The following is a 23,993-nucleotide window of genomic DNA, read 5'->3' on the forward strand; positions in this document are numbered from 1 at the left end:
GTGCTCAAGTGCAGGCATAGAACAGGAGTAGCCATATTATGTTAAATACAGTGCATTCCTGCCTCTCCCACAATGCAGCACAGCAAGGTGGCTTGCTGTGTTGTGTTGCGTAAACGGTTGAGAAATATAGCCTGCGAGTGTCTCTTTGTTATGTGTAGGAAGCATTACTTTAATTAACCAGTGCGATTCCTTTTTCACTGAAAATCCATTCTGGTTACAGCAAAAAGTGAGGAACACAGTGGAAAATCCCAAAGTAGCAAGAAAGGATCTCTTACAAATGAAGTTTTTGGAATTCTGGCATGGATATAACGAGAACAGGAAGATCTGCTTATCTCATGGTTGAGGTTTAGTGTTTGTTGGTCCATTAAAATATGGATGCCCTAGTGATGCTGCATCAGGGAACCGCCCAGAATCATGTAGGGGACAAGAATGCTGTCTGGACGATGATAAGAAAGGATGTGTGAGCCAACAAAAGAGAGGGAGACCATCCACGACCTTAGCAGGGCTTCTCAGTCCAGCTGTGGAACCTGCTCACCTGTTATGAATATCTGCATGAAAGAGAAGGTCAGAGAGTACAAAACCAATGAAGGTGCTTGTGGGAGGGGGTATTCTTCTTAGGCAGGATCACCACCCTGCTGATGGGCACTTATAGCTGTTGGTTCATGATACTATACTGGTTTTTGGTAAGGAGAGGTAAGAGCTTCTAGGCACTATTTCAGTGGCTCTGGACTCTATGAGCTGGCTGTTGTCTTACACACAGTTACTTTAGCAGTAGTTGCAATGAAATATTTAACCAACAAAAAAAAAATACAGTACATACTTTCAATATTCACTTTTTGGGTAGCCTATGCCAACGGAGAACCCCTCAATGGGTTGGAACATTCATCTGTGCAGCACTATTAGTTTAAAAGGGATGTATGACGTTACAACGCAGGCTGTTACAACTCCTGCCTTTACAACGTGTTTTTTACATCGCATACCTTTACAACGCATAGCGCTTAGAGGTGCTGGATAGTGAAAAGTTTAATTTTCTATTTCAACTCCAGTCCGCGTGGACACTAGGGAAGGTGTTGGATAGAAAATTAAACTTATTCCCTATCCTAGAGCGCCCCCCAGCACAATGCGTTGTAATGATTTGCGTTGTAATGACCGCGTTGTAACGGTAGTGCGTTGTAAAAGTTTTGTTGTAAAGGGTGTTTACCGTTTAAAAGAATTGGCTCGCCCACTGGAACATTTCTGGCTCCAGTTTGTCTGCCAGCACCATTTTTCAAAAAAGCAGCACCCTCTGTAAAGCCATTATGACTGGCACACTCTCTATCTGTCTTACAAGCTAAGCACGTCAGCCAGGACACCAACAGACTGGAGATGAAGAAGTGCAAAAAAGGGAAAAAAACACATACTAAAGGTCATCTAAATTTTTGCAGCCAGGTTTCAGGAACAAGTTTGCTCTATTCAAGAAGGCTCGATACCTCCTTTACCACAGCCAAGATTTGTTAATTAACCACATGCGTGCGGCGAATTTTCCCGCTGAAGTTTTAAAAACCCAGCGGTTCATGACGAGCTCAGCTCAGCAGAACATGGAAAGAACACCAGAAGAAATCTTAATGTGTTGTATAGTATTTGCGTGCAAATAGGCATAGCATAGTGGTGAAGCAACAGTAGAGAACTGTGTTCAAGTGGGAAATGATTCCATGGAACTAGAAATTGCTCAGTTTTCCCATACCCAGATTTTCTAGGCGTGGGAGAATCAGGACAGATTTTACCAGCACAGGTATTCTGTTTGTTGTAAATATTTGGCCTTCTTATCCACATGTCTTCTTTTTCTTCTGTGTGTAGTTAATTCTGGGGTTGAGTGCACTTTTCTTCTTGTGCTACTAAAACTAGCTATTTAATTCCATTTAAACCATGGTTTACATACGTTGAGCGATGCCTTTGAATTAAATGGCCTTTTAAACTTGGAGAGTTACTACAAACATATTTTAGTAGATTGTGGATGCTGGGATATCACTTCTTCACTTTCTGGGAAAAGGTTTGTCATAGCTCCAGGTTTCCTCTCCCTGTACACTGCAGCTGTAAAATAACATGTTCTTGTTCCCCAGTTGGTGGGTATTGAATTGTGTTTCTTCATTGGTTTTAGCTGATGAATATTGGGTTGTTGTTGGGTAGTGAATATTTCTTTACCCTTGTGTTGTAGTGGTTTGGTATTTCCACTGGGGTGTAGCTGTTTTGGGTTCTCATGGGGCACGGCAGTAAGGTATTGGAATCTATTTCCTAATGGGGTTATGGTTGACCGATAATGTATTTTCATTTCCAATGAGGTAGAGCTCGGGGAACTGGATATATTTGATTCTGCTTTCCATGATCTGTAGCTCTTGGATGTAGGATTAATTTCCCCCACTGGATGGTGGGTAATGGATTCTGTTCCCTTTGGATTGTAACTGTTGGATATTGTATATCCATTCCTCATGAGCTGTAAATTATGGGTACCTGATTTTGACTCCCTATTAATTGTAGCCCTGGGGTATTGGGTCCATGAGCTATAGCTCGTGAGTATTAGATTATATGCCAAGTTCAGATGTAGCTATTGGATATTCGGTGTTTTTCCATCATAAGGTATAGCTGTTACATTATAGATTATGTATTCCATTGAATTGCAGCTGTTGCCCATGACATGTAGCTGTTGGGTGTTGGATTCTATTTCTACCAGGGGTGTTGCTTTAGATTTTGGGTGTTTGTACAAAGGTGCAGCTTTTGGGTGTTTTTCTCTGTTTCTTCAAGGGTTAATTGATGTTAAATATTAGCTTGTGTTGTCCAATGGATTGTAGCTCTTCAGCATTGATTCTGTTTCCCCATGAGCTTTGCTGCTGGGTATTCGGCCCTGGTTCTCTTTGAACCGTAGTTCTTGGCCATCAAATTCTGTTCTTCACTGGACTGTTGCTCTTGCTGATGCACCAAAAATAACTATAATTAAATCAATAATAGTATATTTCTAATGTTGTCACTAAATATAATACAGCTATATGTGAGTTATCTCAGGGGAAAATGCAGTATAGTATTGAATAGACATTCTTGCTTGAAAACATAAGGGGACATGTGTATCAAAGGATACATTTGCGATTCTCAAATAGCGATTTTTAGAGAATCGCTATTTGAGAATTGCAAAATCCAATGTATGTAGGATTTGCTAAGAATTTTGAGAATCATACATATTCCTTATTTGCGAATCACAAATTGAGATTTGCAAATAAGGAATCCCTTCTTATTCATTGCAAATTGCGATTCTCTAACAGCTTGCGGAAAATAAGGAATTGCAATTACTGCGATTCCTTATTTTACGAGTAGGTTTAAACTTACCTACATAGCACAAAGCTAAATTGCGATCGCAAACGCTGAAATTCTGCGTTTGCGAACGCAATTTAGCATGATACATATGCCCCAAGGGCTTGAAGTACCGGGAGCAATATGTTTATGATTTACGAAACTATTAGTAAGTCTATTTGAATGCACCTTCTGCACAAATATTAGCTTTGTAGAATATAATGCTTATTTGCCCAATTTGGAATTGGACTAAGCTGTTTACGACATATAATAACAGCCATTGTTTTGCAAAGGTGACACACTTCACCCTTTCACAATTATTTAAACTTTTTCACTTTTCTCAGATTCCTCCTGCTGCAATTTATGTCTGCAAAGCCTACATTTGTGGAACGTTAAAATGTATTTTTTTTCTAAACCTGCAGCACTTTTGTGAAATTTTAAGGTAATTTATTTTGAAAAAAATGCCTTATCAACTTCATATACAAGGCAACTTTGACAATGCTTTAAAAAAGTTCATAAAGTTGGTAAGAGCCTATATTACAAATTTCACATACTCCTATTCCTGATGGTTATAACTGCTAACTTACAGATTGTGTGTACTTCACAGAAAATGTAATATATAATGCTCACATTAAGGGGCTGATTACGATGTCGTTGGAAAAAGCCTCGGATGGGATTTGGTATTGCAGAATCTGATTCGAAACCCTTCTTTCCGAACCAATCGTACACATTTCACAACGTCCGATTATGATATCCAGAAACTGTTTGGGCAGTGCAAATCGGTTCCGAAAGGCATTCGGACAGCCCTAGTCTTTCGGAGCGGAATTGAACAGCTCTATCGACACTTCTTCCGAACGAGCGATTACGATGATTGATTTGGACAGCCGTACCGATTCTGTCTGCTGACACAAAACGGCTGTCGGAATGTGTCTTTGGGAACCCGTTGTGGGCCCCCATTCACCCAATTGGGGCCTGTGTGGTACCCAAGGAACCCCTCTTCCCATCCATGCACAATGTGGCAGGCACCATTTGGTGCCTTCCACAGGATGTCGGGTTTTCCCAAACCACCCCTTTTTTCAGTGGAGCCTGTGTTCTCGTTCAGAACACAGGCTCCCTTTGAGGTCAATGTGAGTCCGACCAAACGAAATTGAGAAGCATAATCGGTCGTTGGGACTCGCAAATGATTCAGAAACCTATTTGTTCCGAACAGTTTCAGAATTACATCGTAATCGGCACCTAGGTATATTCCATGAATAACATTTAGGAAATAAAAGTTGATTGTGATGTGGCTGAGCTAAAAAGGGAAACATGAAAAGTTAGAGAGATTAAGTAGTATTTGATAAACTAAATATTTACTACCTGAAATTAAGAAATCTCCAGCTAGATTGATGTTTGTTCCTTATTGTTGTAGTTTATTCTGTACACAAAATTGGTATGTGGGAAAAAGTGTCTAAGGAGTAAGTGCTAAATGATTTTTGTGGAGAATATGTCAAAAATTGAGCCACATTCTGACTAATATTCTTTTAGATACATAGATGGTGTTGTAACTAAAACAATTATCCACAGAGGCAGTTGTGCGTGCTGTAAATAGGGTCTTCAAAGTTGCCGCCATAGAGTTCTCAATTTAAAATTATTAGATACGTTGTGGTGTTTAGTTTTCATCATTATTTTAGTGACCATCTAAGGTTTGGTGATAAATTGGGCACGCAATCTCCACAATGGAATTACAATTTGCATTGGTTCCCCCTAAGTATATTTTCTCCAAAGGTAGATGCTAAAATTAATGGATTAACAATGCAAAGGTTGCTTTCAATTTCTTGTTTGATTCTAGCAGTAATCTGCTTAATTTTATCAGCAACTGATGAGAAACAGTGCTCAGAATCAAAGCAAGTTATCACTATTTGAGGTCCCTTTGTAACAATTGCAGTGATAGAACAACCATTAGCAAAACCAGTGGGTCTGGCCTTGGTCACCACATAAATCTGGCTTCTAAATTAAATTACATTTTTTTAAATAAACGTAACCCTTGTATTTATTTATAATATAATGTTATGGGTGTATCCTACCAGTCAGATGAGCGTACATGAGGTATGTAAATCCTTTTTTAGTCTTAATTCAGACCACAGGAAAATAATGGTCTTCAAACAGATCATAAATAGTGGGTTCAAAATGCCTAACACATTTTTGTGACGTGCTTGTCATTGTGCAATGCAACGCAATCTGTATACTAATAGGTCGCATTGCAATGGTCCCATTAGAGAGTCCCACAATGGCCAGTCTTATGAATATAGATTAGGCAGACCACTACTTGGGGTAACTGTGACTAACTGCAAACACTGGTATGGTATCTTGCAAGTCACAGCAGACCTCCACATACGTTGCTATCACAATCAGGGTTATTTTTAAAAAATAACTTCTCCTTTGTTTATTAGTTACAAAGTATGGTCACACACCATTGATATATGTATTTACAAATAGCATTTGGGAGGGGACGCCCTTTCGCACCCCTTAATAATTGAAATCCGTAATGAGTCTCAAAATCTCTTTTATGAGTTGGAATTTGTTTTCCAGTTTAAGAAAGGAGTTTTGTACTTCAAAGCCAAGTATTTTGTGGTTACAGGCTATCTATGGTTTTGCAAAATGCAAGATTTGGGACTGCACAACTATTTTGTACATGAGGCCTTAAGACTTTTATTGGCCAAATATAGGTAGTATCAGTATTGAATTATTGTGACCTGCACACATAGCTTGAAAACACAAAAATAAAACAAAATATAAAAAAGTATAAATAATGGAGAGGAAAAACATTGGCCCAAATGCACTGAAGTACACTGCTTTTAGGTGGAAGTGCACAGGTGACCATAGTAAATATCATCACCCAGAGCAAGAGAGCCAAGTCAGAAGTTGGCTGGCTCATTGTCTCATGCCATTGAGGGCTAAGGCATAATGTGAATTACTATTGAAAAGAAGACTGGATGAAGAAGGATGACCGAAGGCCCCTTTATGTATACATTTTTGTATTTATTTTTTGCTTATGAATCTCTCTCCAGGCCGGACCTAAACAGGGGCACAGACTATTTGCACTATTATGTATTGTGACATTTGTATGTAAATAAGACCCTATCTCTATAATATTAATCTGTGCTCAATTTTTGTTAATTTGGTTGTAGTCATGTGTATTTTGATTGTCAAAACATAAATACAATTATATAATATGTGTACCTTTTAACCACCAACTGGACTTTTTGCTTGACAGCTAATCGGTATTGTTGCTGCACTTTTAACTAACACAAGTAAAAAAACTTGATTAAGGTGAAACCGGTTCTCTACATCTAATCTTCAACCATTTGTAAAATCTCATTGCACTCCATACTGGAATAACCTTTCTGTGCCCAATAAAAAATAGCCTGGAATACTTATAAATAAATGGTGCTAAGGGCAAACCTTGCAGCAAATGCCCCGATTAATGGCCGGGGTAATGTTTTTTATATGCATTTTTTTACTTTGATTTTTTCCCTCCAGTTTGATGCCTGCTTAATGTGACTGTTGCATAGTTCACTTGCATGGAAGGGTCACCCCTGTCCATACCAGCTGCAGTTCTTCGAGAACATTATGAAGCATCTCTTTAAGAAGGATAAATGGACTTGTCCACCAATATCATTAATGGGTTTTCAGTGGCAGTGTTTGCAATTATAGTGGTGTTTACTTGTATGTCTCATGGTACAACTATCACCCAATCTTACCTTCTAACTTTTATCTCTTGATGCGCATGCGAAGAAAATTGGACTGATTTTGTTAGCAAATATGTACTTTGTATTAGTATTGGGTTAAACTATTTATGTCTAACTCAGTGCCGTGTTCACCAAGTGAAGCCACATGTCCACCCCATCTGGAAGGATGCACTCAGGGCTGTTTCTGCGGCTAGGTGAATTGCCTGGAAGAATTGGCCTATTTTCAAATGGTTTATATTGATAACTCTGAATTATTTGACTGTATAATTTGAACTGCTTCTGTGTCTACATCTGAAAATGGATTTCATGGCTCTTTTGCCATTTCAGGACATCCCAGTACTCGTGACGGATGCAACTGTGAGGGTTCTCTCCTTACTGCCATTTACTCTTTGGTGGGCACTGGTGATCGGCATTACAGCGTTGATCGTTAGTCATGTTCTGGCTGTGTAAATAAGAAAAATAAAGTGCTCTACTTCTGAAACTGTAATCCGTGGTCTTATTTCAGTCATTTAATACAGGTAGTATTACATTTCCTAAAGTACATTCTACAAAATACCTTATCAGTGTCTTTATCACTTTGCATGCAGCATGGTATGCATGCAGCGTCGCCTTGTGAATACCATTGGCATAACCTGTGGTCCCAAATAGGCCTGTGAGAAACTTGAGAAATGTTCTTTGTAGGAAGTACATAAAATTCCTAAACAATTATGCAAAGTTACACAAAATACTGATTTCGCAATTAGCACAATTTTTTTTATAGCGAATGATGCATTTTTTTTTAAAGAAAATAGCATAATATAGCACATGACAATTGCCTAAATTCTGTTTGTTTGAGTTTTTGGTGTTCTCCTGCAATTGTTTTTTTAGCCCGACCAACACTTGAATTATGCAATGTGGCATAATGTCGTAAATCTTGGTAATTTTGCATAACAAGTGTAACATGAAATGTTGAAAATCACAAAAGACTAGGCCACTGTGACTGAAATTTCTCTCGAGCTAGCCGTAAATTGGGTTGATTACTCAGAGGGGTGCTTTTCCCCAACACCATGGTAAATAAGTACAGTCGTTAAAATGAACAGTTTGAATATATTTTAATTAGGGAAGAAACATGGGCATAGGCACACTAAAGGAAAATAAAATATCCCAGAGTGGAGAAAGCATGTACCCGCCAGGAGAGGTGCAATCTTTTCTTAAACTTGAGGGCTTTTTGAGGCTTTATGTTCTGCTGCATTTCATCCTTTACTGAGACTACCATTCCCTTTTATGGAGTAGACTACTGTGAATTGGTGATTGGAAAAAAGCCACCAATGCCATTCACATTAAGCGCACCATTGGCATACAAGTTACTAAATGATAATCAGTTTTGTTTTGTAAGGCAACTTCAGCTTGTATAGGTATAGCTTATACAACCATTTCAGTACGTTTCAATTCATGTTGCACTAAACAAATGTATTGAGTTCTTCTGTTAGGTTCATACCATCAGGTAGATAGGTATGCAGTTTGAAAATAAAATGTGTTTTACATATATGTCGAGGAAAAGAACTGTAAAGAGATCAGTGAATGGAACAGAGGTATTATTGGGAATTAGCTAAAGGAATATGAAATGCTAGAAAGTGGTTGATCAGGAGTGAGGCAGCGACACTACTCTGGTGGTCTAATTGATCAGGTGTTAATGGGTGCGAGGGTGGATTTGCTGATACTTGTCCAAAGGAAGTTTCCATTGTCCAATCATTTTATGAAAAGAGATGGGATCATCAGGTGAAAATTCTTGGATGGGAGCACAAGATTGTATTTCTTTCGGTATAAAAAAGGGTCTGATGTGGATTTATAGTGTGCTGTGTGTATTGACTTGAGAGGACGCAAGTCTAATTGGATGCCAAATGATTAAGCCAATGCAATGAAAGGTGTGGTGCTCTGAAAACAAATTTTGACCATATTTAGATTCATATTGAGAAGCATTATAAATTCTCTTTATGATAGTTAGGTTAAGGCATGTTGCTAAAAATCCACTTGCAAAGGTTGGACAGGCAATTGTGTATGATGTGAACCGCAGTGACAGGGGAAACCTCCCTGCACATTCGGATGTCAACAGCACCTTGATGGGATTGCAACACCAAAACTTTCGATTACGTTTCTTATTAGATCATGTACAAACCAACCAGAGGGAAACTCTAAGCTTGTACCTGCTGGGTGGCACAAATGTTAGTGCAAATTTACAGGTGATCAAACTGCGTACCTTAGGACCTTCAGTGCAAAAATTCACCAACTGCGGTGCAGTCTATGGAATAATTTGGAAAATTGGATGTATATATGATTATTTCACTGATTAAATCATTATGTGAAATAGTATACTATATATATATATATATATATATAACCAGAATTATAAGGCCAATGTCACGTGTTAGCTGAAACGAATAGGGTGAGAGCAGGGAAACTTGGCACTTGAGGAAGTGATGGGGCCAGATTTAGAGTGGAAAGTATCTTGAAGCTTTGCAATAGGCAACAAACAGCAGCAACCAACCAACTTTCACATACGCTATTTATAGCTGATATTTGCCCTCGTGCTTCACCCAAAACCATTGACAACACACTCCATTAACATAGGTAATGTGATATCATCAAAAAGTATTATTTACTAACTTTTCACTTGAAATTGCAAGAAAAGCACATTTTTGGCCTCCTTTTTTGTCGCCCACCGCTTGAAGGATCATCACAAAACTTTCTAGGAAGGAGCTGAGGTGGATAAAACTCAGTTTGGAAATGTTTTGTGAAGATTCGCCAAACAGCGATCACCACTGAGTAATAAACAATTTATTTTTATGTGTATCTATGTAGGGGGTTCTGGTGACATTTACAAACCATGAGGCTACATTCTGAGGGGTTTATAAATGTCACCTGAACCTTGGGATGCAATATAGGACCATATGACACATATTGGTTGTTAAGTCTTTTTTTATATTACATGTAATTGATTTTTGTATTCAACCCAACTCTACTCTACTCCACTCTACATCATTGCTTTCTGCACCACTCTATTCTACACCACTCCACTTTACACCACTCCACTCTACACTACTCTACATTACCCCACTCCACTCCACTCTATGCTATTCTATTCTATGCCACTCCACTGTGCGCTCCTCAACTGCACCCCACTCCACTATATACCTAGGTATGTATGTCTCAAAATTTATGATGTTTTTTGCTTTGAGACATCAGTGTGAAAATAATGATGTATTTGTGTATCACATATATATTCTTCTGTATTCAATAGTCTTGCATATATGTAGTATTTATTTGGCAGTGTAGTGTACATGAAAATGTTCTTCATTACAACTGCTGGTATCCAGCCCAGCGCATCAACTCTGGGAAGTTACTGCCCCAGGTCACTACATGAAGATAAGTGTCTCCCGAAGAGCTAATTCTGTGTGTTGATAAACCAGGCACGGTGTCACTGGATGGGATGCGCATCCGGTGATACCTTTTCAGAAAAGTGACCGCTGGCAGGAGCACATCCCATCTCAGCAATACAGAACTCCAGCAGGAGCAGACAACACTCTGTCGGTCAACTGCTATCGGCATTGTGGCAAGTAGTCTCCTCGAACCGTCGTAGCAGGATGCATCTTGCAGTGGTACTGACGCAGAGATATGTGAGGCAATGCGTTACGCTGCTACAGTTCTGCTGGGACCACAGATGAGCTGGCAGGGCACATTCAGGCACATTTCTAAGGGTCCAGGACGAATGTGGAACCACTTGGGGGGCACAACACACATCTGAGTATAATTTGCTGGAGCCTGTTCTATTACTGAGCCAACGATCCGAAGTCCAACCACGAAGCCCTTGGAGCCACTGTGGTGGTTCAAGGCACAAGTCCAGTCCATTTCACCCCAGCAGGAGGACAGCACAGCAGGGTAGCAGAATGACAGCCCTTCTTGCATCAAAGCAGCACAGCAGTCCTTCCGACTCTTCCACAGGTCCAGATATGTACGGAAGAGTTAAGTCTGAGGGTCCAATATGTATACCAGCTGCCCACTATTGAAGCAGGAAAAGTTTCTAGAGGCTTCCACCTCACTGAGGTGTTAGGTATCCCCTTCCTCCCTACCCTGGCCCCAGCTTATCTGAATACACTGAAGCTTAATGAGAAATGTTTTGTGTGTGTGTTCAGTCAAGGCCTTTGTGATGTGCTAGTGTGGTAGGTGACAGCTGCTTTTCTTCGTTAAGTGAGAATGTCCCATCCTGCCAACACCTCGCCTCCCTTTGTTTCACTGTCTGAGAGCAAAACACAAAGACCTACTGCACCTAGTGGTGTGACCCAGGGACATGCTGCAGGCACCAAATGGTTAGGACAAGAAAATGCCAACCTTCTAAAAGTGGCCGTTTCAGAACCATGACTCAAAATGTGACTTTACCATTGAAGAGGACTTTTAATTAAAATTCTTTAGACACCCAACTCAAGCTGTTAACCTGCTACCAATAGAAAGATATGACTTATTGAATGTAATAAGTACTATACGGGAGTGGTAGGCCTTGCAATAGTGAAAGTGAGTTTTTCACTACATGAACATGTAAAACTTGAAAGTACATGTCCAACTTTTTTTTTTTTTTTTTACATTTTTGGAGAACCTTTAATATGAACGCAAGCAAGTACAGGCAGAGGCCTACAACCACCTGGCCGGCCACTAAGGAAGTCATGATAATGGCAAAGCAATAATAGGAAAACATAGCAGCACACGGCCAGTAGTTCCTGCAAAGGCAGGGCAGAACGTATGAGCAAGCATGTGTGTAGGCAGTCAGGAGTAATGAAGGTTCGTTTTCAAATCTTTAAATCACAGGATCACTACCAAGCAATCGTTCCAGGTCCTGCAGGTAGTCCGCACAAAGGGAGAGGTCAACAAGCGACACGAATGCAGTAGGGAAAAAGGGCTACGCGTACAAATCAGGATGAACCCCAGCACAGTCACGTATCATAGTATACCAACGCCCCATCCCTCAAAACCGAAAACACTGCAGAGACCCTAGGGAACGGTAATACTGAAAAAGAAAAAGAAAAGAGGGCCATAGAACCAAGGAGGAAATAAAGAGCTAGAAAGAAAAATCCCCCCCCACCCCGCACCCCTGCAGAAGGCCACGGCCTACCCGCCCCCCCCCCCAGCAGTGTGCCTGTCGCCCTAAATGAGAGACCCGAAATGTAGTAAGGTAGAAAAGAAGAAAGAAAGAAAGCGGAGGAGGAGAAAAATCAATATGTCAGCACCCAGTCACCCACCCCCCGAGCCCAGGACAACAAAATCAACACGAAAGCGAGAACAGTGGCAGTCAAAACAGTGCACGCCCCTCTTAGTCACCAGGTAAACCATCACCATTAATCAAGGAAGCAGTCTCAGCCCTGTCCCGTGCGATCAAGTGCACCAACAAAGTACATCCAACCAGCCGCCATGGTGATAGACGTGGGCGACAAAGAGAAGCCGGTGGGCTGTCTTCCAACGCCAGCCATAAACAACAGTGTGCAGTCAAGGGTGCCGTGAGAGAGGTCCATGAGCGGCACCAGGCCCTAGTCCCTAGCGACAGCCAGTAGTTTGGTAGTCATCGTGGGAGACTGGCCCTCCAACGACACCATATCCACCGGGAAGAGCATAACCCATCGCTCAAGTGTGGGGTGTGGCATAATGTCCTGAGCGCACGGAAAGTCCTGTAAAACGTGTCCAGCCACGGGAATAATGGCCTCCAGTTGGCTCCCCAGGTCGCGAGCACTGCAGTCCATGGCAACGCGAAGGGCACCAAGGGCAATCATAACATCCCGGACCCCTGGCGACTTTCCATGAGCACAATCCACAGCACTCGTCCCTACCAAAGGCTCCTCAGCAGGCTCCGCCATGTTAGTCAGGGTGCCACTGTCCCACGCATCCGATCGGGCATCCTCTCGCCCCCCATCGGAGCACAATTGAGTCACAATTGCGAAAGTGGTGAACTCCATGATGTTGCAGAAAATGTCACAGAGGCGGCCTCACCGGTTTCAGGATCTCGATTGCACGGCAGAGCCCCCAGGTCTCAAACACATATCCCGAGGTGAACAAAATGGCGCTCACACTTACGTCGGGAGAAATGTAAGGAACAGCCGAGCAGTGCACGGGCGGAAAAACCCCAAATGAGGTGTAATCCCCCGGTTCCTCAATGTGCCACCGGCACTCGACCCACTTGGTGGGCCGGAGATCGTAGCAAAGGGCAAACAATGCGGGCGAATCACTCCGGTCAGCCGGCTCCTCCCCGTCACAGGCAACCGTTGTTATTGTATCAGGGGCTGGCTGTTCCTCGCACGCAAAGCCCCGGATCCACGACTATGGAGGGCCTAATAGATAGCGGAAGCATTTCTCCGGATCTACCGCTGATGAAAAGCTCGGGAGCACGTCACCGAGAGCCGCCACACTTCCCCTTCCTAGGAATGCGGCTCGGGGTCAGGATAGATTTCAGGATAAGTGCACAAAGCAGCGGAGACAGCGGAGCTGAGTGCCTAAGCGGCCATCGCGGTCTCCCCTCTAAACCTATGTTGATGTCCAACTTTTTTAATACATTGCAGAGCAGTTTATGGCCTACCCTAGGGGTGACATATGTATTAAAAAAGGAATAATTAAGCCTGGCAAAAGGTGTCCTTTGCCAGGTTGAAATGGTGGTTTAAAAGTGCACACACAGGCTACCAGGCAGGCCTGAGATTTTTAAAAAGGCTACATAAGTGAGTGTCCCAATAAGTACTGCAGGCCTACTAGTAGCATTTAATTTGCAGTCCTCTAGGTACACATAGCACCACTATACTAGCGACATACAAGTAAATTACATTTGTAATTGAGTATAAGCCCAATTCACCATGCTTAAAGCAAAGAACAGAAGCTTTTTAGCACTGTTTACCAGTGGTAAAGTGCACAATGTCCTTAAAGCCAACAAAAACAGGTTCAGAAAACAGGAGGGTCGAAGGTAAAAATTTTGGGGTGACCCTGCAGAAAGGTCCAAGTCCAACACTGACCAATTCCCCCTCCTACTGGACTGGTGCCAAGCTGGCCGGAGACACCCTAAGAAACACAAGGCTTCTCTTCTTCCGGGCTCTCCTCTTACTGACTAATGAATGGGCAGGCCACATCCTTAATGATGTCTCAAAACCCTCTCCAACTGCCCTTTCTGTTCTGATAGGAGTCTTGTACCTCACATCCAGTTCTTTCTTCCAGAAGACCTAACACCTTGTTTCACCTCATTGAGGGGAAGTACCGAAAGGGGCTCACTGCTGGTAGGCTAATGCCGATTAGCCCACTGGAGGTTCAGGCAGACATAGTCTAAAATTTTTTTTAGTCACTTTTTCCTAAATATGTATTACAAATCTAACTTCACCACTGAATTGAGATTTTAATAAACAAAAAAATTGTGTTTGAAATATTTCAGTAGCTTCTCACACACCAAATATGATAGAGTTATGATTTTATTCTGAACTTAATTTTTCCCCATAGGCCAGTTACATCCCTACACAGTGAAAATAGCTTTTAGTTACAGCTGGTAATTAAATAACATTCATACTATATAGACCAAACTGCTGTGGCTGCAAAGGTCATACCTCTGCATGTTCCCTTGTGACCTCTTTGCCGTACTTACAGATCCAGCCAAGTTTACAGAGACATTTTACCAAAAGACACCCTGAAGACATGGCTGGAAAACTTTCTGCAAAATATCCCTTCTTCAGACCAGTGGAACAAAATTAATACTTTATACCAAAGAGCAGACACATTGCAGCACTGACTTGATTTTTTGAATGGCATGATAATTTGAGCCTGCATCATTAAGAGAACAGTGCTTTACCCATGGATGTTTGGATGGATGAATCAAGTTATTTTACTATTTTGTGTATTTATTTGCACCAAACAGGGGCGGCTCCTGTGCTAAGGCGGAGGAGCATCGCCCTACTACTCTCAGCGCAGTGGAAAAGGGAAAATTAAATGATAATAACAAGGTTTTTCATCATTTTATTTCTTATTGCTGCAGGGGTGGGTAAGGGCGGGGCAGTGCTGGTGATTCGGAGGAGGAGTGGACTGTACACACTAAGGGGCACATTAGTATGGCGGGCGGGCTTTGTCCGCCTGCCATAACAGTGGGGAATGGGACCGCCCGCAATCCTAGCAGCGGTCCCGCACACCCCATCATGATGCCACACTGGCAGACGCATCCCGTATTTTTAACATTGCGGCGTGCCTGCCATATTGTTCTTTGAAAGGCAGGGGGGTACCATAGGTACCCCCCATGTGCACCCCCACCCCCCAGAGTCCATGGGGGCCCGCAACAGGCCCCCCCAAGCAGACTTCGCATGTCTTTCTGTGGCGGTAATGCACATTCTAATATGGCTGGCGGTGTCTGAAAGACACCGCCACCATATTGAACCTTTTTACGCCCAGTCGACATGTCGACTGGGAGGAAAAGCGGCGGACAGTCTTTCCGTCTGCCGTGGACCCGCCAGCCATTGTAATATGGCGGGGGTTCTTTTTTACAGGGATGGCAAGCGGATTGCCCCCCCCGGCCCGGCGGTGACCACCGCAGGCCTGACGGGGGCAATCCGCCCGCCATCCTAATGGGGCCCTAAGTGTGCATGACTGCTGGGCCGGCCGTCTTGGCCCGGTCAAACCGCCATGCATACTTTACATGTTCCCCACCAAACTGCATCAGACAGCCTGGTGAAGCGTGCACAGGCCCCCAGTCCCCATCTGAGTGCTGATCCATGGTGCTCAGACCTATCACAACGCTGCATTGCAGCGTAATGATTGGCTTTGGGGAGCCTGAGGTCTTCCAGACTCTTCAGCAACAAGGGAGAGGAGACGGAGGTATGTTTTAAAAAATATATATATTTTGTTCCCACCCACCCTACCGTCTCCCCACCTCTGTTTCATGCCAGCCGCCACTGGCACCAAATAGAAAAACCTGCCTATCAGGCCTAGAAAAGGCCGATAATCATGAAGACGTTTAAGTGACCTGAGTTGTACAGCAGTCTGTTAGTAAATAAATGGAGACTCCTGCCAGGTGTGTGAATAAGAAGTCACCACCCTAGTGTGTTACAGAAATGGAGAGAGCACCTACTCTCTTATATGGCATTCACTGGAGAGTGGGTAGATGAGCATCAACAGAGTGATTGAAGAAGGAAGAATTGTAAAATAGCTCAAACTATAAGCAAGCAGGAGTTGCTATATCATAAAATAAATCGGTGTGCACGAGAGCATGCATTCCATAGGACAGACTTCTTCGTGTGAGAGCTTCTCTATGGCAGCTCAGCTAAGAAGACATCCATGTCTTGAAGCCAGGGCTGAAGGAGCATGTTGCTGATGCAATGAGATCCAAAATTTCTTGAAGTGTGGAGGATAATCAAGGTCAATGGACATCAGACAAGCTCAAAGGCCCACTAGACTAAATACCTTTAACAGCCACATTACAAAACATGCCCTTCATTTCGTTGGGCAACTTTCGATTGAGAGCAGTGAGTGAATCATGCAATTCAGAAGGGAACTGGCCCTACAGATGTGTCAAAGTTGTTTAAAGTGGCTTTATACACAAGGTGTATATATTTGAGCAGTAAAACGCAGCCACTTCAAGGAATGAAAGATAAAAGTGCATTTTAGATCTTAAGTCAACCTTGGGTGTCCCCATAGAGATCACTGGCTTGACATTATTTAGGGTCCGATTCACAAAGGTAGTTCAAAACCTACATTAAAGGTAGGTGTGAAAGTTAGTATAAACTCATGCTTTAAATTTGCATTTACACCCATTAGGGGAATCAACATTGTATAATATTAATGTCTGAGACGTGGTGTACTTGTGGGCATCTGAGATCTAATCATTTCATAAGTCTAAGTGAGTCGCTATATAGAGGCAGAGTAGAGAGAGAGAGAATATTTCTTTAAGATGCCATAAATGTAAGATAAGGGGTTCCCCCGAGGGAAATATTTTGCATATGGAGAAATGCAGACAAAAATTGCAAGTGTGAAAGCACATGTCTAGTGCATTTACACATCCATAAATGTACCCCTGTTCTATTTAAATATCTGTAATTACTTTCACACATAAAATGCTCTCCAAAGCTACATCAGTCACACCTCTCCCACATTAATACTGTTTTCTTTATGAATCCTATACAATACAAAATTACTCTAGGCAAAGGTATAAGAAGCATACCATGTTATAATAACATTATTATAGAAAAGAAGCAATTATAAATAAACAAGTAATAATTCCTTTAGATGTTTCTAATGGGAAACTTAAACAGCGAAACATAGAAGCATGCCCGATTAAAAAGATATGGATTAGGATCCTAATAAGATGTTAGAAGAATGGATAGCAGTCAAATGGATTAGGACATCAGTACAAGCAACAATCCCTCAGAAAGCAGGGTAAAGGAGCAGGACGGCCCCCACTGAACCTTGGTTTTGAGAGGGGCTAAAGCGTCTTAAGAGGCATTGTCGTAGACAAAAAAGGCACTGGAGACAGTTTTATGACGCCAAGGAAAAAGAATCATATAAGGAACTACTGACACTATATAAAGAAACGATTCATACAACTAAAATTAACAATTTGTCTCAGAAAACTGAAGTAGCGAAGAATAATTTAAAATAATTGTTTGCTACGGTGCAGAAACTCAGCCCCACTCAGGAGTCTAAACACTATTTAATAGACCATCCGCCCGATTCATGTACCTAAATTGTGCTCGCAAGGGGCCGGATTCTGAGAATCCGGGCCTTTGCGAGAGCGATTTTTGCATTTGGGATTCAGCATTCCAAATGCAAAAATCGCTAATTGCGATGTCGCAAATGTGCGAGGAATTACATTTAAGGAATCTCTATTAGAGATTCCTTAAATGCAATTCAACATCCAATTTAAAATTGCGAATTCGCAATTTCTTGCCGCAATTTACCGCGAGGTCAGACCTCGCGGTAAATTGCGAAAACTCAGAAAAATGCATTTAAATGCATTTTTCTGAGTTGCATGTTACACACATACATGTCCTTTGGACATGTGTGTGTGCAACACCTGTGTGAAATTTCATTTGAGGGGTGCTACAGGGTGTCCTGTGGACACCCCTGGCACCCTTCAAATCGCAATCTTATTTGCGATTAGTTAATTGCTAATCGCAAATAAGGAATACTCCCCATTCATTCCTATGGGCCTTTTGGCCCATAGGAATGAATGGCGAGTTATTCCTTATTTGCGATTAGCAATTTGCTAATCGCAAATAAGGAATCAGTAGGAATCGCATTTTATTATGCGATTCCTACATGATTACCGTTTTGCGAGTCCTTAATAGCGAATCGCTATGATTCGCTATTAGGGGCTCGCAAAACGGCCCGTTGATGAATCAGGCTGCATGTTTTTTGTAACACCCTAGCATCTTTCTTCTGTGTTAAGGTATCGAGCATCTATGATACTTTGACCTCGCGACCTGTAAATGACAATAGCACTCAGTCGTCACAATCTGATGCAGCGAGAGGAGAATTAAATGACCCAAATATTCTCCTAGTTTCCGATTTTCCTCCACTTTTAGATTTCCTATCTGTATCTTATGAGCACGTCGCTAAATTTCTCTTGGCCGCCAAATCGCCATTAGATCCTTGTCATCCGAAGATAGTGCACACAGTGGCGGAGGCAGTTGCACGTCAGATCACAGATATATTCAAACTAGCCATTAAAACTGGAACATTCCCTAAAAACTGGTGAAAGACCTTCATTTTACACTTTAAAAAAAATCCAACTTGGATAAAACAGATCCAGGCAATTATCCTCCAATCGTAGAAGTGAACGGCTGTAGGTCCCATAGCTTTAAGCTCTCATGCGGGGTCCCGCAGGGCTCATCTTTGAGCCCAACCCTTTTTAATGTGTTTGTTACCCCTCTAACCAGATTCATTAAATGCTACGGTTTTGCTGTGGTATCATATGCGGATGATACTCAGATTATTGTCTTCATTTCAAATAATATTCAGGACAAAGCCAGCAACTTTCATGCCTGCATGTGAAGTGAGTAGATGAATGTCAGAGAACTGCCTCCTGTTAAACTCTAATAAGACCGAAGTTCTTCTTTTTGGCAGAGATCCATCCTTCTGGTCCACTGTCTGGTGGCCTCTGGAATTGGGTTCCCCTCCCATTCCAGCCACTAGGGCGAAAAACTTGGGAGTCATCGTCGACACAATCCTGTCTTTTTCCCATCACGTGAAGGCGCTCACATCATCTACTTTAAAAAAATATATATTTTATTGAACAAAAGCAGAGCAAGTAATTAGTTGGCAGTCATTAAGCACATATATTGACATAGAAGGCATACATTACAGCGGTGCATTACTAGTTCGAGTGCGGGGAGGACTAATCCTGGTCATCGCCATATCAGTTGTAGGGGAACTACAAAGCTCGCCTCTATAGACATTCCAGTGACCCCATTTCTTATCCCAACTCCCAGGACATCCTCTGACCTTGTATACAGTTTTTTCGGACAACATACATGTATCCATTGCAGCGACCCATCTGATCAAGAGCGGTTTATTTGGTGAGCCCCATTGCATTGCTATTTCACGTTTTAATAGGAGAAAGCCCAAAGCCGCCCATTGTCGTTCCAGCGCAGTGAGATCTGTGGGGTCCCACACATTAAGGAGTCCGCCTTTAGGAGATAGCGGGACAGGCTTTCCCAGTGCATCAGACATCTTACGGGTCGCACGCTCCCACAAGTCTTGGATCATCGGGCATTCCCAGATAGTGTGGTAAAAAGTGCAGACAAGCCCACAGTTACGGAGACAGAGGTCGGTTGTGCGCCTTCCAATTTTGGCTAGGAGGGGAGCAGACATGTATGTTCTATGTAATATCTTCAATTGTATTTGCCTGAATCTGTGATTGATAGCCGACTCCCGCGGGGACATCAGTGCCGCCTGCCATTCAACATCCTCCAAGGCCCCAATGTCGCCCTGCCATTTGTCTCTCAGGAGTTGGAAGGTGTTAGGCATGTTATTGCTTAGCTTGCGGTAGGTATAGGATATCGCCTTGGCGTGAAGAGGTTCTGATAATAGTTTATCCTCAAGGGGTGAGGATTGTAGGAGAGAAGAAAGATCAGGGACATTAGTGAGTATGGCATGTTTGATTTGGAAGTAGCAGAAGGCCTCAGAGTGGGCTAAATCATATTTCTTCTGGAGCTCTATGAACGTCAGCAGTTTGCCCTTATGGATCATGTCTCCCAAGGTAGAGATGCTGATCATGTCCCATTTGTCGAAGCCCTGATAGTGGCAGAGGGAGCCCAGTGTATGTGAGGCCCAGAGCGGAGTAGCTAACGTGTGAGTGTCAGACCAGCTGAGGCGCTTATTCGCTCGCTGCCAGATTGCTAGGGTTTGTGACATCGGGCCTATATAGCGAGTGCGGGAAGGTTTACCATATAAGGCACCAAGGTAGCCCTCACGGCCCGTCTGGTATCGTTCAAGATGGAAAGCAGGGTTGGTTGGTGGACCATATAGCCAAGAGTTGGTGGCAGTCAATTGAGATGCCCAATAATAAAGCCGAATGTTTGGCAGGGCAATACCACCGTCGTACCACCCCTGCGTGAGTAAAAGAAGAGCTATGCGGGGAGAGCCGCCATCCGATAGGAGGAGGCGGAGGTCGCCTTCTAGTGCATTAAAATAGGAGTCGGCAATGGGAAATGGGCAATTTTGCAAGGCGTACAGAAAGCGAGGAAGTGCAAGCATTTTAAAAAGGGCTGCTCTGCCTGGGAGAGACAGGGACAGCGATCTCCAATGCGATATGTCGTTATGGAGTCTTTGTAGCGGGCCCTTTAGGTTACGGTTATAGAAGACTTTGGGGTCTGGGGTGACAAAGATGCCAAGGTATTTGAAAACATCCTGGGCCACATCAATCGAATACCCTCTCGGGAGAGGAGGGGGTGGGCCATGTAACCCGTATAGTACTGATTTGGACCAATTGATGGAAAAGCCAGAGTATTTGCCAAAATTGGTGATGACGTGCAGCAGACTATTAATAGAGGATTTGGGGGAGGAGATGTAGACGAGAATGTCGTCTGCGTATAGTGAGATCTTGTCAATTGTATTGTCATTCCACCAAAGGCCTCGGATAGAGTTGTCAGTTCGAACCCAATGGGCCAAAGGCTCTAGGGTGAGCGCGAACAATAATGGGGATAGGGGACATCCCTGCCTCGTACCCCTGTGTAGAGGGAATCGTCTGGATGTATGACCGTTGACATAAACTTGACCCCAGAGATCAGTATAGAGCAATCAGATCCATTGAATAAACATTGGGCCGAAGCCATAACTGATTAAGACCTCGAAAAGGTAAGACCTTTCTATGGGGTCGAAGGTGAGTGTGGCGTCGAGGGAAAGGATAGCTGCATCTTCTTGGAGATATGGTATTCTACTCATAACGTTGTGAACCCAACGGAGATTAAGCGCCGTGTTACGGCCTGGGAGAAATCCCGACTGATCTTCGTGAATTAAGGAGGGGAGGACTATCATAAGTCTGGTAGCAAGGAGTTTTGCTAGAATCTTCACCTCAGAGTTAATGAGTGAGATCGGCCTGTAAGAACTGCAATCAGTAGCTGGTTTATTAGGTTTGTGGATTACAACTATTGATGCCAACCGTTGGTCTAGCGGCAGGCGTCCGGCGTCACGGCTCTCTTCAAACATTGCTTTCAGGTGAGGGATGACCTCACCCGCCATGCCTTTAAGAAATTCAATAGGGACACCGTTGGCAAATGACTTTATGGCAAACAGTGCATTTCCAATCTCTTCTGTTGTGAGGTCTGCCTCCAAGTCCTTCGCATCGGTCTCAGAAAGTGTGGGTAAGCGCATTTTATTTAAGAGAAGTCTAGACTCCTCGGCAGTATAGTGCGCCCTGGCTGTGTAGACTCCCTCTAGATGGGCAGCGAAGGTCTCCGCTATCTCCCCGGGATCTGTGATAGGAGAGTTTCCTTGTCTGGACAGTGCTGCGATCCATCTGGAGCCTTGCTTGCGTTTTTCAAGTCATGCTAGCATTTTACCTTCTCTATCACCCAGTTCATACACTCGGTGGCGAGTTTTTAGAAGCTTGGCTTGCGCCTTCTTCAAGGCTAGTGCTTTATATTCTAGTTGTTTCGCTCGGAGACGGGTTGCCGTATCTTCTGAGGGGTTTGTGTTGTGGGTCGACTCCAGATGTACTAGGTCTACCTCGGCCTGGATTAGGTGCTCACTTTGTTAGTGCATATAGCCAGTCTTAAGAGCTAACGCCTTCCCTTTAAGTACAGCCTTTTAGGCCTCCCAGACGGTTATAGCCGACTTCACGGACCCAACATTTTCAGCGAAATAGTATTCCGTATGTTCTAGCAGGCAGTCCTTTATGTTGGGCATTTTTAGAAGCCAAGGGGTTATTATGATGGGACCGCGGGATCTCTGGCGATGGTATGTAAATTCTATGAGAAGTGGGGAGTGATCTGAGATTCCCCTGGGGAGTCCCTTAGGGTGGCGAAAGAGCTCTATATCAGTTGTGGAGGAGAAAAGGTAATCTATACGAGAGCTACTATTATGGGCATTAGAGTAGTGTGTGAAGTAGGAAGTAGTCGGGTGAAACAAACGCCATATATCTTCGTGTCCCATTGCCTGTGTAAAGTCTAGGAGATCAGAGCTATGTCTATGTGACATGCGCTGGGGGTGTCGATTGAGGGCGTTGTTCATTGTCATATTGAAGTCACCCCCAATAAGCAGGGGAACTTGTGGGAGGTCTAGTATGAGTCGCTGCAAGGTCCGCAATGCGCCTATTCCCAAGGTTGGAGGAATGTAAACTGAAATAACATTTATCTGTTTTCCCTCCCAGATGGCCTCTATCACAGCAAAGCGACCAAGTGGGTCAGCCCATGTCTTTGTACACGTTAGCGCAACATTTTTACGGACAAGGATACCGGTTTGTTTCTTGGAGGAGAACCAGGTCCGGAGCGTGGCTTTTGAGATATTGCATGACGATCCCCCTTTTAAGCTTACTCCCTAGGCCATTGACATTCCATGTCATGAGGGTGAGAGACTTAGTCAGGGGTGGTGTCATGGTGGTTTAAAGAATGGAAGATATTTACGGAGTATAGGCCCTTGGGTCTCCGAACGTTTCCCAGAGCCGATAGTGGACCTGAACTGGTCGAGGGTGGAAACTAAAGGAGACCAGGTATGTCCCAATGGTGAGTGTGGAATGCCTTGCGAGGACATGGATCACCTCGTAGTAAGCCCAATGTTCAAGAAAACTCTGCAGCGTGTAAACAAAAACAAAAACAATACCATAATCATAACAGACTTCCCAACTACCCACCTCCCTCCCACACCATCCCTCTCCCTGCCCCCCTGCCCGCGGACTTTAAACTATCCACTCCCCAACTAGGCAGAGTACCTGTCGCCCTCCCAAACATATACGGGGTGTGTGGAGAGCCATGAATGCCCTCGCCCAAAAGTAGCCCAGTATTTGAGCCTAATGCCGCTTCTATATAGATATATATTTTAGATATATCAACAATAATATTCACATAGTACAATAAATGATGACATAACCTGGACGCTCCCCGGCATCCGGACTGCAGATGTGAGCGATTTGGCCCGTATGGGTGAACACAGAGCTACTATGTCCGTGGTCGTGGAGGGCCGGAAGACCTCAGTCGTGCCATGCGGCTCTGAGGACAACGTCTCAGCTGGTATCGGAAATGAGCGGGCCGTTGGTAAATTCACAAGTCTTCTCGATTGCCCACAGAGAACAGATCCTGACTTTCTGGGAGTAATCCAGGATCAGCATGCTCGGTCGATCTACGGTGATGGCGCTGAGTGGCGCCCGATTGATGCCACCCCTCGAGCCAGTCCCATGCTTCCTCAGGTGACAAAAAGAACCAGGTTTTGCCTTCCGACTCTACTCGCAGTTTGGCGGGAAACAGCATAGCGTACTTA

At 43.4% G+C, this 23,993-nt stretch overlaps 1 protein-coding gene across 4 annotated transcripts in view; it reads left to right on the forward strand.

Moving 5' to 3' along the window:
* The window catches only part of RAP1GAP2 (RAP1 GTPase activating protein 2), a 1,533,685-nt gene that overhangs the window by 1,455,455 nt on the left and 54,237 nt on the right, over positions 1 to 23,993 (forward strand). The window lies entirely within an intron of this gene.

Source organism: Lissotriton vulgaris, chromosome 2_1 (assembly GCF_964263255.1).
Source record: "Lissotriton vulgaris chromosome 2_1, aLisVul1.2, whole genome shotgun sequence".
Lineage (NCBI taxonomy): Eukaryota > Metazoa > Chordata > Amphibia > Caudata > Salamandridae > Lissotriton > Lissotriton vulgaris.